At 40.5% G+C, this 14313-nt stretch overlaps 1 protein-coding gene and 1 pseudogene across 4 annotated transcripts in view; both read right to left on the bottom strand.

Annotated features, from left to right (window-relative positions):
- Sulf1 (sulfatase 1) overlaps positions 1-14313 on the bottom strand; it is a 175174-nt gene that overhangs the window by 124420 nt on the left and 36441 nt on the right. The window lies entirely within an intron of this gene.
- Positions 1173-1325, bottom strand: LOC117285103 (annotated as a pseudogene).

The raw sequence follows: 14313 nt of genomic DNA on the forward strand, positions 1-14313 counted from the left end.
CAGACAAAGTAAATTTCAAACCAAAACTGAATCTGGTACTATTGATGTAGGACAGTACTGTATCATACCTCAATGAATGTAAAATATTTAGTACCTGCTTTATGATACATAGTAGGGACCGTGCTTTATCAGAGCTACAGTTAATATTACTCTAGAATGTTCTCTATCCAGATGATGATTACGAGGCTAATAGAAAAAATGGTGCCAGGTACCACAACAGCAACAGAACTTTGCTGTTGTCTGGATATTATTCTTTTCTTTGTTTTTGTTTTTTTTAATGGAATGTGCTGAATGTCTATAATTATGTTCAGATGACTGCAGAACCTGGAAAAGCTGTTGCTGCTATCGATGCATAACATACTATTATTAGTCTTTATACACACGCACACACACACACACTCACACACACACACACATATATAAATTGAATTTTGGGAAACTTTAATGGTGCTGCCAACTTTGGAAAAAGTCATCCCAATTTACTGTGTTGACTTGGCATTGTTCAGAAATGCACAACCATATTGGTCTAGAAATATTAATTTATTTTTATTTTTATTTTTTTCCATGTGTACAGGGGTAACACATCGTACTAAATATGTAAGGTCATATCTACGTGGGTTTGATTACAGAAACTAATAAAGTATTCTCTAAATAATGAAAAAAAGAATAAGATAAGACTATAAGAGCGAGAAGCAATTTAAATATGTTCAGGGACCATTTTCATCTCCAGAATTAAGGATTATTTTGATGTTACATCATTGCCTTTTCTCTTTTACTTTCTTTTTTAGTTTTATTTTAGGATTCCTTATTTTTAATGTTCATACAGAGATTTCTTTAACTGAAATACCAAATAGTTTCTTTGGTGTGAAAAACTACAATAGTACACAGGATCCTAATGAGATAATTAATAATGTGAAATAGGAAGTAAAGGGCTAAAGATGTAGGGAAAGTGGGAAGGGTGGGGGAAAGGTAATAAGGGAGAGGAAAAAAATATGAGAAACTGAAAAAATGGAAATAAAGTGTTTTTAAATGGGGAGGGGAGGAGGGGGTGAAGGGAGGGCAGGGACAAGGGGAAAAATGAGAATCAAGACCTATTATGTAAAGGTACAGAATCCCAGTGATGAATGTAATTGTATTGTATACCTAGATTGTACCAATAACCTCAATAAAAAGAAAAAAATATATGTTCAGGGATTTTCAGGAAAGTATGAACATAATGGAGAGATAAGTAGAAAATAGTCAAAAGAACCACAGAGAGTTTCAATTAGCAATAATCGCGCCTCAGATAAACCTCATTGGCTATGATACTGCCGCTGTGCAAAGCTCACAGAGAGTTTCTAGAGCCAAAAAGTACAGTATGTGAAATCTGAATCGTGTCTCAGTGACAGTGGCGTACGAGGGAGGAGCTCGGTAGGTGCGGTCGCACCCAGCCTGTCTGAAGATCTGAATCTGGGCCCACTGAATCCTAGGAGCGTCCATCAAAGGGCCTTTCACCGGATTTCAGTGGCTGTTCATTTTGTTTGTTAGAATCATGGCTAGATGGGGGAGGTTAACTAAAGTTAAACAAATTTAAAAATCAGAAAGTAAAAAATCAAAAACTGGTTTTTAAAAAGCTGCTAATATATTCCCGAAATAGCTTCACATTCATCATGCCACTGGACTCCTTCCACAGTTGGTACATGTGTGCAGAAGTGCGCTCTAAGTGTGTAAAGGGGAGGTACTGCTGTTTGGGCACATATGCGTATGTTCTCCACCTCCAGCGCCAGGTTGCACAAGGTGGGGCTGTGCCTGACTGGCTCCTCCAGAGCTATTGGAACATTGACTCTGTTTAAATTTTGGAATTATGAGGCAGACCGGCATTATCTACTTTGTGCATTACTGGTTCTTTACATTTTCACATGTAATAATAATAGTTATCAAGCATAAAGCATTTCACTAAGTATTAGGCATTGTCTGAGCCTTTACTGCATTCATTTGAAATCATCTTCACCTTGGAAGAGTGAGGACATTATTATTGGCTACCATCTCCCAGATGAGAGCACTAAGGCACACAGAAATGAAGTCATGTGTAGAAAATGGCACAGCAGGGACTCAGACCTAAGCAGTCTGGCTCCTAAATCCTTTTGCAAACACCTATGCTATGCCTCTTTCACTATAAGTTAGGGAGAAAAAAAAGACAGATTTTCCATTGAGGAACACAAGATCACCTTTGCAGGTGATAACTCTTGCACTCTTCCCAAAATCTCCCTAAGGTAGGAAAGGCTGTTTCTTTACATCACTGTAACAAACTTTATTGTGTGTATTTTCATACATTCACAAAAGCCTATCACTCAGTCTAGTCATAATCAGGAAGAGGTCCTGCTGCCTACATGAGTCAAGGAGCACAAAAACCCCATGTTTTGATAGAATTATTGCCTGTCACCTCTAAGGGTTAGTCATCACTAGAACAGTTGTTCACACATGTACACACAAGCCGTGCAAACTCTGTCTTCATATTTCCACAACCAGAGAGAAAGTTCTTTAAAATAAATGCACTTCCAGGTGAGAAATGTAAACTACATTCTTCTTTTTACCCAGAAGGGACATTACATCACTTACAAATACTAGGCTGATAATACCGTACCTGACACATTTGAAGGAAGTTCCTCTATAAATCAATGCTTGGGGTGGAAAGAAAAAGCAACAAGAAAATGGAGTATTTTCCTGGGAGAGAGGCATTCTTGTGACAGGCACTGACAGTGAGAAGTCTGTCAGTTTTAGTCTCCGGCCTCTGCTAGGGGATTCAGGTGATGGCAGTTTCTCAACCAGGTTAGTGAATGACAAGGGCCAATCAACTACAGAAAGAAGAAACATGTCCTCTGGGAGTTAGTCTTCCACCTCCTTTTTTCTAATTGCAAAAGTGATCTGGAGTCAACATTTAGTTGAATTCCAACAAAGAAGCGTACAATACACATTAAGTATTTCATTTCTAACATAAGCATATATGCTAGTAGAGATTATTTCTTTTATTTCATAGTGACTTAATTTTATTAATGCATTCAATGCAGTTATAATCCTAGCACTTCTATAGTGTCACTTCTTTGCAAAACATTTTTAAATTTTTTTCCAACCATTAAAAAAAAATACACATTGGGATTAGTTTACTGGCAGTGAGAGACATTAAACTAAAAGAATAATTAAGGAGAAATAAGGTGCTGGGAACAACACAGTATTCTGGGAACTAATGGTTACCACACAATACCTCAGCCTTTTAATATTACAATAACAATGGGTTAAGTTTGAGCAGCTTTCTATGCTGCTTCCCCCTAAAGTGCTTTCACGTTCTTTATCTTAGATTTACAACAACAGCCCAGTGAAGGAAATGGGCCCAGTGCTTTCTACTAGAAAGTTACAGAGTAAATAAAGTGCCTAAAATCAGAATCCCAGTCTCGATTCTCAGCAGTGTTATTTTGGAGAACAGGCTCTTGTGACTCAGTCTGTGACGCACGCTTGTCATCAGGAGGAAGACTCAAAAATATCCATAACTCTTGCAGCAAGGCACTGACCCAATGCCGCTGGGCCGTGTCTTGTGGCTCACGCACTGCGGACACCATCATACTTGTGCTTCTGACTGGACCTGACTCCCATGAATTTCTAGGCTGTAAATGGACTTAATATGGAATATCCATATTTTACGTGATAAATAAAAGCTTTTAAATATAGAAAATATATCAAATCACTTTTGTATAAAAATGTAAGAGGAAATAATTTTAAAATTAATTTTGTGGTGAATCCCATCGTAATAAGCCATAGCTAACTTACTTGCTTTGTAAATAATAGCTTTGCTTAGGATAACACCCGTGGTTTAGATGTTGCTGCACACAGTCAATAGGTAATGGATTTAGATGTCTTTAAAGGCTACCAAAAGTAAGTAGAAAAGAAACTTGAATATTATCTTGAAAACTGGGGAACTTCTTATAGTGCTGACACTTTGGAAATATTTTCATTACTTTAAAAATAATTACCCTCTCTCAAAGACCTTAGGACCAAAATTACTTAATCATTTAAAAAATAAGGGCAACTCTAGGCATGGTACCCCACATTTCTAAAGTCTCAATACTTGGGGGGCTGAGGCAGGACGATTGCCAAGAGTTTAAGACCAGCCTGAACTACATAGTAAGACCCTGTCTCAAAAAGCCAAAAACAAAAACACACACAAAAAAGCATACACACATATACATATATATACCACATATAGTGGTACATGCCTGTAATCCCAGCACTCCGGAAGCTGAGGAGGAGGAGGAGGAGGATTGCAAGTCTCAGCACCTGGCTCACAGTAAAAAGTTTTTTAAAGGGTCAGGGACACACACACACACACACACACACACACATATAAAGGCTGAGGGTTCAATTCTCGATACCACAAAAAAGTACCAAAAATCATTAGTTTACATTAGAATCTGCCAAAAAAGGACTCCCTCCTTCAAAATGGTTCTTTATATTTTGGTAGCCACATTCAAAAGTTTTTAAGTAGATTTGTCCCATATATATCACAACATCCATATCCCCTACATTATGATACCAACTTTACTAATAATTTGACAGCAAAATCATAATACAATATGAATTGCCAATGTATTGTAATTTGCTTCTTTACATTTTCATATCATTTAAACAAAGTTTACTGACCCTAAATATATACATATACCCAAAGACTAGTGATTTAACAAAAAGGAACATTTTCTAAAAATTCTCCAGGCTTCAGATGCCAATGCAAAAAAATCCTGCACAATCCTACTGTTATACTTACATAGAATAAAAAACAGCCTCATCCAACGTCTCATTTCTTTCAAGCTCTATTAATGCAATAACAACAGAATCTTAATAACAGGATTTGACCTTTCCACCTACTTATTTCAGAGATGGCTTCTTCGAAAGTCTAACCTTCATTTACAATTATGATGCACTCTGGCGAAATCTAGGCAGATAAATGAGGTCGAATTAGGCTACCACTGAGAAAAGGAACTTAAAATTGAGAGTATTTGCCACAGAAACTATAAACTCAAAATCAACACAGATCAAATGCCTCTTCTGTAAGCAGAATTAATCAACCCTATTAATGCTAACATAACACAAGGTAGCATTTCTGTGCAGGAAGTGACTTCCTGAAACTTTCTACTCAGGAATACATTCTGTCTGAACAGAATGCCATTCAAAAGTATCCTACCAAAACAAGCCCCAATTTAAAACACCTGGCCTGGTTCCAGATTGTGTAATTGCATTGTTTGTTTAAAGTAAATATGTTGCAAAAATCTGGACATCTTTTCTATCCTAAACGGTGACCTTAAACAACAGCTGGGCATTCCCACACTGGCTAGGATGACTCTGCAGGTTGGAGGGTGGGGCCTTGTGTATGGGGCCTGGCTTCATACAAGTAGGGGCTCTTTAGCCTGAGAAACATCACAGCAAAGTAATCGCTCAGAACAACTTGTGATATGAGCACAGAGCAAGACTATTGTTGTGTGACCTCAATTCATTTCAGTGATTGTCCCAGTAAAGAACGACATCATCCCATTCTATTTTCTTGACAGTCACTTGTGAACATCCTCCAGCCCCCTTCCTCATCATAATTAAACCACCCGCCCATAGCTATTTTCCTCCCAACTTCCAGCTCCAATGTATCATCCTGGCAAGAGCAAAGGGTTGCGTCTGGTCAGTCAACATTTGTGCAGGTTGCTTCCTCCCAGTATCAAAAAAGAGCATTCTAGTAGTCAAAGCATACAGAGAGGGCCCTCTGCAGGGACAGATCTTGGTCGGATGAGAAATGAGAGGGCTCAGCTGAAGATGGCACAGTCTGATGTGCCCAACACTCCTCCTCCCATTGGCCTTTGGTAGCTTCTTTAAACACAAACTCACTGGACTGGGGGTGTAGTGGCACAGCTCTTGCTTAACATGCATAAAGCCCTGGGTTCGATCCCCAGCAACGCAGAAACATTAAACAAAAATACCCCCACAAACTCACTGGCTTTGAGGACATACTATCCAAACAGACCCACTCAACTATGTACATACACATGCGAGAACGTGTGTGCTTTTGCATTCTGGACTTGGTGTATTGCTTAGATTTGTATTGAAGACACACACCAGAGCCTTTTAGTCTCAAAGGACAAAAGAAGGATGGAAAGAAGATACTAGTTTTAAAACTGGCACTGGAGACAGGTGTGTGTGTTTATGCACAGCTGCAATCCCAGCAATTGGGAGGCTGAGGAAGGAGGATTGTGTATTCAAGGATGGCCTGAGCTACAAAATGAGACCCCGTCTCAAAAATACAAATTCCAAAGCAAACAAAGAACAAAAATTGGCTCTGGAATCCAGCCAAATAGAACGGTTATCTGAAGGAGGGTAATGGAGTTTTGGAGTGTTATCTCTTGCAGAGAAAAGACAAACACAACTTACACACTCCTCACCCATGTAACAGAATATGATGTGCAAATTTAAAAGAACTATGAAGACAATGCGGAAACCAGACACTGTGCTATATGGGAGGAGAAAAAAGAATAAAACTCCATAGTCTCCATGCTCCCAATTACGTTAAATGTAAAATTACCCCTTTGGGAGTTAGGGTGCAGCCGTAGAACACTTGCTTAGTCAGCATGCAGAATGCCATGGGTTTGATCCTCAATACCGCAAAAGTTTTTAAAATTTAAACAATACAGTTACTGCCATTGTAGGTCAGAATTTGTCTAAAGCAAAATTCTATTATTCCACCTAGGGAATAGACACACAGAAATATTGATTGGGTTCAGTTCTGTGTGTTCTTTTTTTGTGGTGGGGAGGGTTGAAATTTGTCTTTGGACATTCCAGGCTGTCCTTGAAATACTATGGTCCTCTTGCCTCAGCCTCCAGAGTACTGGGATTACAGGCATACTCCAAAATGCACTCTGTGTGTGTGTGTGTGTGTGTGTGTGTGTGTGTAACTCTATAAACTTATGTGTGGCAGATATTTCATTGTTTGACAATGAATATATACTTTCCAGTGGCATTAATATTCAGATGCTTTCTTGAATGAGAAATGTTTAAACCTAAGTAAGGGTGAATGTAACAGAAAGCTTTTCTTTAAATGCTTTTTAGGTACTAAGATGAGTAATTTTAGCAGTTTTTAGGGTCCATATCTCACATTGATTCCTTGAAAAGATATAATTTACTATTATAGTTGAAGAATAATTTTGAAGTCACATTTAAATTAATGTATTGTGGGCCGGGGATTTAGCGCAGCAGTTCTGCCTCCTGTCTCGCAAGTGCAAAGACCCAAATTGAATCCCCGGTACAAAAAAAATTTAAGGTATTGAATATTATTTAAAGAAAATATTGAAAAATAAAGCTTCTGGTAAGCACTGTTAAGGAATGCTTATAATGACAAAATTTTCAAACCCAAATAGGCATCAGCAAGGCTAGGCAAGGTCTGGAGTTCCTCCACCCGCACTGTTACATAAGTACCGCGCGCGCTAACCGATTGCGCCACTGGAGCTCCGGGTCTTCATTTCCTTACAATCAAGTTCTAAGTTATCCTGTGTGCACCAAACCTTGTCAGACACTGTGATATTAGAGCTCAGGAGGTACTTTAATGGTCATTCACATTTTGGCAGATATATTTGAAGCTGAAAACCAGGCTCTGTAAAAATACCAATCAATCTGTTCTATAGGCTTGAATGCTTTTGATGAGATTCCTAAAAATCCCTCCAAAATGGTGAGACAGAATTGTGCTTTTGGTGTTTTATTATGTATGACTACAATCTATCTTTCCCTGGAACAAGAGTCTTCTTGCAATCCAACAGACAGAAGATGCTAGATACTTGCTTACAGTATTTCCTTGTTCTGATTCTGGGTTTGTGTATTTTGGAGTTGACTTCAAAGAGCTGTAGGTAAGCAGTTGTTTTTGTTTTATGAGACAGGGTCTCACTATGTAGCCCAGGCTGGCTCGAACTCACAGTGCTCCTCTGCCTCAGCTTCCTGAGTGCTGGGATTACAGACGTGCGCCATCAGTTCTTAAAGCTGGAAAAATTCTGAAGTGAAAGAGCACTATACCCAAACAACACAAGCAGAGGTGATGAAAAAGGCACAGTGCAACATTCTGACCACGTGGCTCTGTAAAGTGGTCCTTATTTTATAAGCCTGACTATCCACACACACTGAAAGGACTTGTCTCTTTCTACAAAAATTTACTGGATGCAAAGACTGGACCTGTGAATACAGGTGTGACCGTGGGCAGTGGCTTAGCAGCTTATCTAATTCCACTCAAACTGTGGCTTTGGATGGGAAGGGAAAGAGGACTCTGAAGCCGGCAGCCAGTCAGACATTAAACTTGAATTTTCCAGCCCAAAGATGGAAAAAACAGACTGGAGCCAGTGCTCACAGGGAGCTCACAGATTTTAAAGAAATAAAAGTGTCCCGTATGTTAAATTTGACAAGTGACTCTGATCCAGCATTAGAGAAAACATTTACTTCTGTTTCCTCATAATAAGAATATGCTGAAAAATGAAAAAGATATGATGTGTAAAGAGGTGAAATTTCCCACGAATGAGAGAAAAGTATAAAATGAAAGATTACTGGCCACATAACAAACAACACGGCACTCCAGAAAAATGAGCTTCTCATCACACAAGCGTGTGTGCACACACATATACACATGCATGAAGGCAGATGCTTGTAGAAGTTGGATCTTCAGAGATCTCTTGGGAAGTAAAGCCAGGCCTCCAGATTTGAGTTCTTCCAGCTTTTCTGTAGTTAGCAAAGTCCAACCTCTTTCCCACAAGAAAAGCTGATGCAATGGGCTAGAGATTCACAGAGAACTATCTGGCAAGCTAACTCAAGAAGATAAAGAATTTGAGTGAAGTCACATTTCCATTCACTGAACTTATTCATAGATATAGACATGGATATAGAGTTTGGAATATTTTCTTCTTCTGTCTGGGGTCTTGAAGTAAGAAGGCCTCCTTTTCGACCTGTAACCCCTGACTGTCGATTCGGCTTCGGATAACACGCTCCACACAGTTTTGCAATCAGTTCCTCCTGCAGCCAAGGATCTGAGAGCCAGAGGAAACCCACTAATGCTGAAGCCTCCACGTCAGACACTCACCCCAGGCCAGACACCTCCAGTCACTGCCCCTCCTCCCTTGGCATTTGCAGAATGCAGACAAAATGTCTAATCCCTCAAAAGACAAACCTGAAATTCAGGCCAGATGTAAAGATTTTGTTTTGTTTTTGTTTTCTGTGTGAGAGTCATGAACATTTTGGTGATTAGAGGACTGGTTTCGAGCAAACCTGGGCCAACACCAGGTTTGGAAGGAAAATCAAGCAAAGGACCACGATGTTAAAGAGTAAGCAATTTGAAACCAAAAGAACTCAACAGCTTTCACTGCATTGTTTTGGTTGGGGTATAGCTGACATTTGAGAAAAGGCTTTTGGAGTGTAAACTCATACAAAAATCTAACACCTGAGAATGTTTTTGCAACCCAGGCTGTATTACCGAGGTGGGTAAGTCCCACCACAGTCTCTCTCAGTGCCAGTGAAGTGTGTATCTGTGCCAAGAAGCCATGAAGACAAGCTGTGAGCCAGGCACGTGGCTGCCAGTGCTTGCTCTCTGAGACTGAGAGGTACAACTACAGGTGCCCAGTGGGACTGGCTGCCCCTCACTCCCCTCCAGCCGCCATTTCCAAGCAGTTGTTCTGACATTCCGGAGTAATGACGTCATGACATAGTCTGCCACACTTAAGGCCTGCTTTTGTAGCTCTCTCAGCCAAGAAGACTGAGAATGTTACAGGAAGGTGTAGGGCCCCAGACTCCCTCAGTTTTTGCTAGTTCTGGCTATTCTCCACTTGTGAAATGTCCCCCGCTTCTAGTGACAGTGCTTAGGTGACCTTGGTGTAATTAGTTAAGAGATAAAAGTTCGTTCAATAAGAATACCTCGGACAATTTTCGGCAATTATTCTGCCTTGAAGAACCTGCATGTTATCTGCCAAATCCCTTCCTCAGCAGGGGGTGGGTGGCCCTCAACACCTACAAGGGACAGGAACAAAAGTGCCATCAGCTGCATCTTGTCAACAATACCTGTTGTCTTTTCTTTCATATGTTGCCCTTCCATGGCTTGAAATGGAGAATATCAGGAATAATATTCATCAAATTTTATCAGAACCAATTTTCTGATGCTCACTCCTTAGTCTGTGAAGCACCGTGGGAGATTCAGTCCTTTTGTAGAAATTTCCATTTTTACCTCCTCTTCCTTAAGGGGAAGATTTTTCATTAGAATCGTTTTGTACTATTCTTTGCCTAGATTTCATAGAACGGATGAAGAAGTTTCTTTTCTAAAGTTTATAAAGTGTTCCAAGTTCAAAGGTTGAGGGACATCTAATTTCAGGTTGTGGGAATCTATTTTAAAAGAAAATGTGTTGAAGTATAAAGTTTTATAAATTTATAAAATGTTTTTAAGTTGCTGCAAGCTATTATTGGGTGAATAGCAAGGAAAACATTTACGAGTGGCTAAATTTGTTTATATTCTGAATTTATGACAGCTAAAATATGTGACTAAAACAAGTTAGACAGTTTAAGAGGAAACAACCATTTTAATGCATCAAGCTTTGGATGAATCTTACCATTACAAATAACACATTTTAGCATATAATATATATGTATATGAAGAGAGCTGGCTATGGTATCACACGCCTATAATCCCAGCACTCTAGGAGGTTGAGGCAGGAGTATCTCTAGTTCAAGCCCCGCCTGCGCAACTTAGTGAGATCCTGTTTTAAAATTAAAACAATAAAAAGGGGTAGGGATATAGCTCAGTGTAAAGGCCCTGGGTTCAACCTCCAGTACTGCACCCCCCCACACACACAGAAAGAATTTAATATTATATACAATAGGAAAGAGACAGAATCTATTTAATAATTCAAAATTGTTTGTCTTGGTGTTTAAATGTTTTTTCTCTTGCCCATGTGAATAGAAATGTTTAATAAATCATTTCATTTGGCCTTTCTTACCTTCCCGGGGCTGAGTGCAGTTGTATGTTGGTATAGCTGGTGGGGGAGATGGGAAGACACTACCAGAAGTCACAGGTGCAGCTTGTTGCCTTCCAGCTCCTGGCAGCTCCTGCTGGGAACTGGCTTTGGTGACTCGGGTTAAAAGTGAGCAGATCCAGGTCCTTCCCTCTCCCTGGAAGTGCTGCTCCTACAGCACTGAGATGCGGTGGCGGGCCTCCCCAGAGCAGGCCTTTTCTCCCAGGCCACCCTTGTCCTGTCTCTTTGCACTGTGACAGCAGCTGAACTCCCTCCCTGCCAATTTATGCTGCCCTCTGGGGTCTGGCGCCTCTTTCCCAGGAGACCGTTAGAACACCCCCTTCCTGGGAACTGGTGAGTTCTAGAACTTTCACATCCTATCCCAAGTCCCTGAAAATATCCTGAATTATTATAAGCAGCATGCAGATGCTTATTTTTATATGTCTTGAGAGGACATATAAATGCTTATGTCACCCTGGGATTGCCTGAGGTTAAAATTAACTTCTGACATCTGAGCTGGCGATGTAGCTGCATTTAGCATGTGTAAAGCCTTGGGCTCAATCCCCAGCACAAAAGAAAAATCTGAATGTAATGCCCAAAGATCTGGCTGTGGTCATGCTGGCACAGTTTAATGTCCAAACGATACCGACCACTATTCTGAGACTATTCTGAACCTGTTTTTCAGAGCAGCAGATTTTGGAATTAAATGCCTGAGTTACAGGTTACAACATTCAATGGCTGTGTGACCTTGAGGAAGTTATTTAATTTCTCTATGCCTTAGTATCTTCCTCTGAAAAATGGGGATTAAAAATAGTATCCACTACAGGGTTAATAGGTTACATGAGAACATCTATATGAAAAACTTTGAAGAGCTCCTGGCACAAAATAAGTGTTCAATAAACATCGGCAAATATTACTTGAGTTGATTTATTTTAAAATTCAGTAATAAAGACACAACTTCTCTTGTGTATTTGCAGTGATAAGACATTTTAGGTCGTGGTGGTGTGTGGCTCAGTGGCAGAATACGTGCCTAGCATGCATAAGACCTTGGGTTCCATCCCCAGCACTGGGGGAACAAATTGCAGAATGAGACTACATGGTATTTTGTTTTGTTCCAAAATGGAGACTTTGGTTTCTCAGCTCTACAAATAATACCGCATAGTTGAATCGTGTACTAATTTCATCGTTGTAGGCTACTGGAGCAAGCCTAACCTGATTGTCATGTGTGTGCATCCGAGTGTCGAACACGTCCTTCTGTGTTGTGCGCAGGTTTGCTTAGTCGTCAGTACTGAGAAAAGTGACAGGACGGCAAACCATCAGTTCTCAGTCCCACAGCCCGGACCCCGGAAGCTCACTGGCGGCTCCTTTCTCACGCGGGCCAACTCTGTCCGTCCGGGTTTGTCAGACAGGCACCGTACAATACGCCTTTCATTTTGCTAATTTCATTGTTGATTTTCTGGTTAAAATGATTTCTTTCTTTCTTCTTGCAGTACTAAGGATTGAACCCAGGGCCTTGTCACTGAGCTAAATTCCCAGGCTTTTTTTTTTTTCTTTTGAATTTTGAAACAGGGTCTTGCGAAGTTTCCCAGGCTGGGCAATCAATCCACCTGCCATAGCCTCCTAGGATGCTGGGGTTACAGGCATGCGCCACCATAGCTGGCCAGATTTAATCTTTAGTTTCAGTAAAACTACATATTATTGGTAACAATATCAATGGCTTATGGTTTTGCTTATATTTAATTAGTTTTAATTATTTTGGAAATTTTCAGTGATATAAATGTAATTATATTAATTTGTAGTCAGTCCTTCCTATCTGTGGGTTCTGTATTTCAGACTCAATCACAGATTTAAAATACTTTATAAAGTCTATAAATTTAACTTCCTTGTTATTATGCCCTCAGCAGTTTGGTGTGATAACTATTTATGTGGCATTTATACTGCATGGCATTGGATGGTCAAAAGTATGCAGGAGGACATATACAGGTGATAGCCAAATGCTGTGCTCTTTCATGTCGGAGGCTGAGGAGATGCAGGTTTGGGGAGGGGTCCTGGAACCAATCCCCAAAGGCTAGTAAGGAAAGACAGTGTTTTCTGTGTGTCACTGACATTTCTGTAGGTAACAGTACTGAGTCAACACGTGGGTGTTGTGGCTTGTGGCCTGTGGTCTGCCTGGCACTTGCATTGAGAAACTTGGCTGAACAGCACCTCAGCCCCACTTCCTCAGCTCCCACTCTTTTTATGACAGGGTCTTGCTATGTAGCTCAGACAGGCCTTGAACTTGCAATCCTCCTGCCTCAGCCTCCTGACTGCTCAAGATCTTCCTGTCTCAGCCTCTTGAGTGATGGGATTCCAGGTGTGCACCACCACACAGAGCTAAGGTCTCATGCTTCAGGAGGCCTCTCCAAATTTAAAATTCTTAATACTTTGGGATCTGCTAAAATCCTACTTTCCAAAAAACCTCAGTTTTCATTGAACTCCCTCACCAGAACTCCTCTGACATTTAAAATCTGTGCCCTGCAGTATGCACTTAGTTATGTAATCTGTGGCCTGTGACAGAGGAGTCCATCTGGGTCAGGTTTTGCTGTTATTTGCTTTTCGTGGTGCTGGGGATGGGATCTGGGTCCTTGAGCATTCTGGGCAAGTGCTCTACTGCAGATTCACCTCCCCAGGCCTCTGGTCAGGTTTGAAAATTGCTCAGAGTGACAGCTGCAGCTGGGCCTTGTGTCCAGTTTATGCTCTAATCATGATATGGCCCCAGTAACTATGAGTTACCAAGCATCCCTGCAAGTAAGGTTTTTGGTCCGGTTCAGTTTATTCAAATTTTGGTTAAAAATACTTTATTTAGGGCCATGAATGTAGCTCAGTGGTGCCCCACCTGCCTGGCAAGAGCAATGTCCTGAGTTTGATCCCCAGTACCAAATATAAAAACAAAAACAAAAAACTGTATCTAATCTATCAGGCACACCTCTGTAATCCCATCACTCAAGAGGCTAAACAGAAAAATCTTGAGTTCAAGGCTGGCTTAGGCTAAAGTGTGTGATCTCTCAAAAAAAACCAATAGTGAATCTGAGATCCTGAATGTTTCCTCAAGGAAGCATAAATTATCCCACCGTTCTGAAACTGAGAAACATACACTTGAAAGGAGCAGGAAACCAGTGTCTTAGCTGTGAGTCATTTGGCCCTTTTCCTTTCTTAAGTCAGTCACATTTTCTGTAAGCAATGACTCCGCACCAGACTGAGGTCTCTCTCTCTCTCTCTCTCTCTCTCTCTCTCTCTCTCT

The sequence above is a fragment of the Fukomys damarensis genome, unplaced genomic scaffold (genome assembly GCF_012274545.1).
Source record: "Fukomys damarensis isolate Sample0158 unplaced genomic scaffold, DMR_v1.0_HiC HiC_scaffold_5, whole genome shotgun sequence".
Lineage (NCBI taxonomy): Eukaryota > Metazoa > Chordata > Mammalia > Rodentia > Bathyergidae > Fukomys > Fukomys damarensis.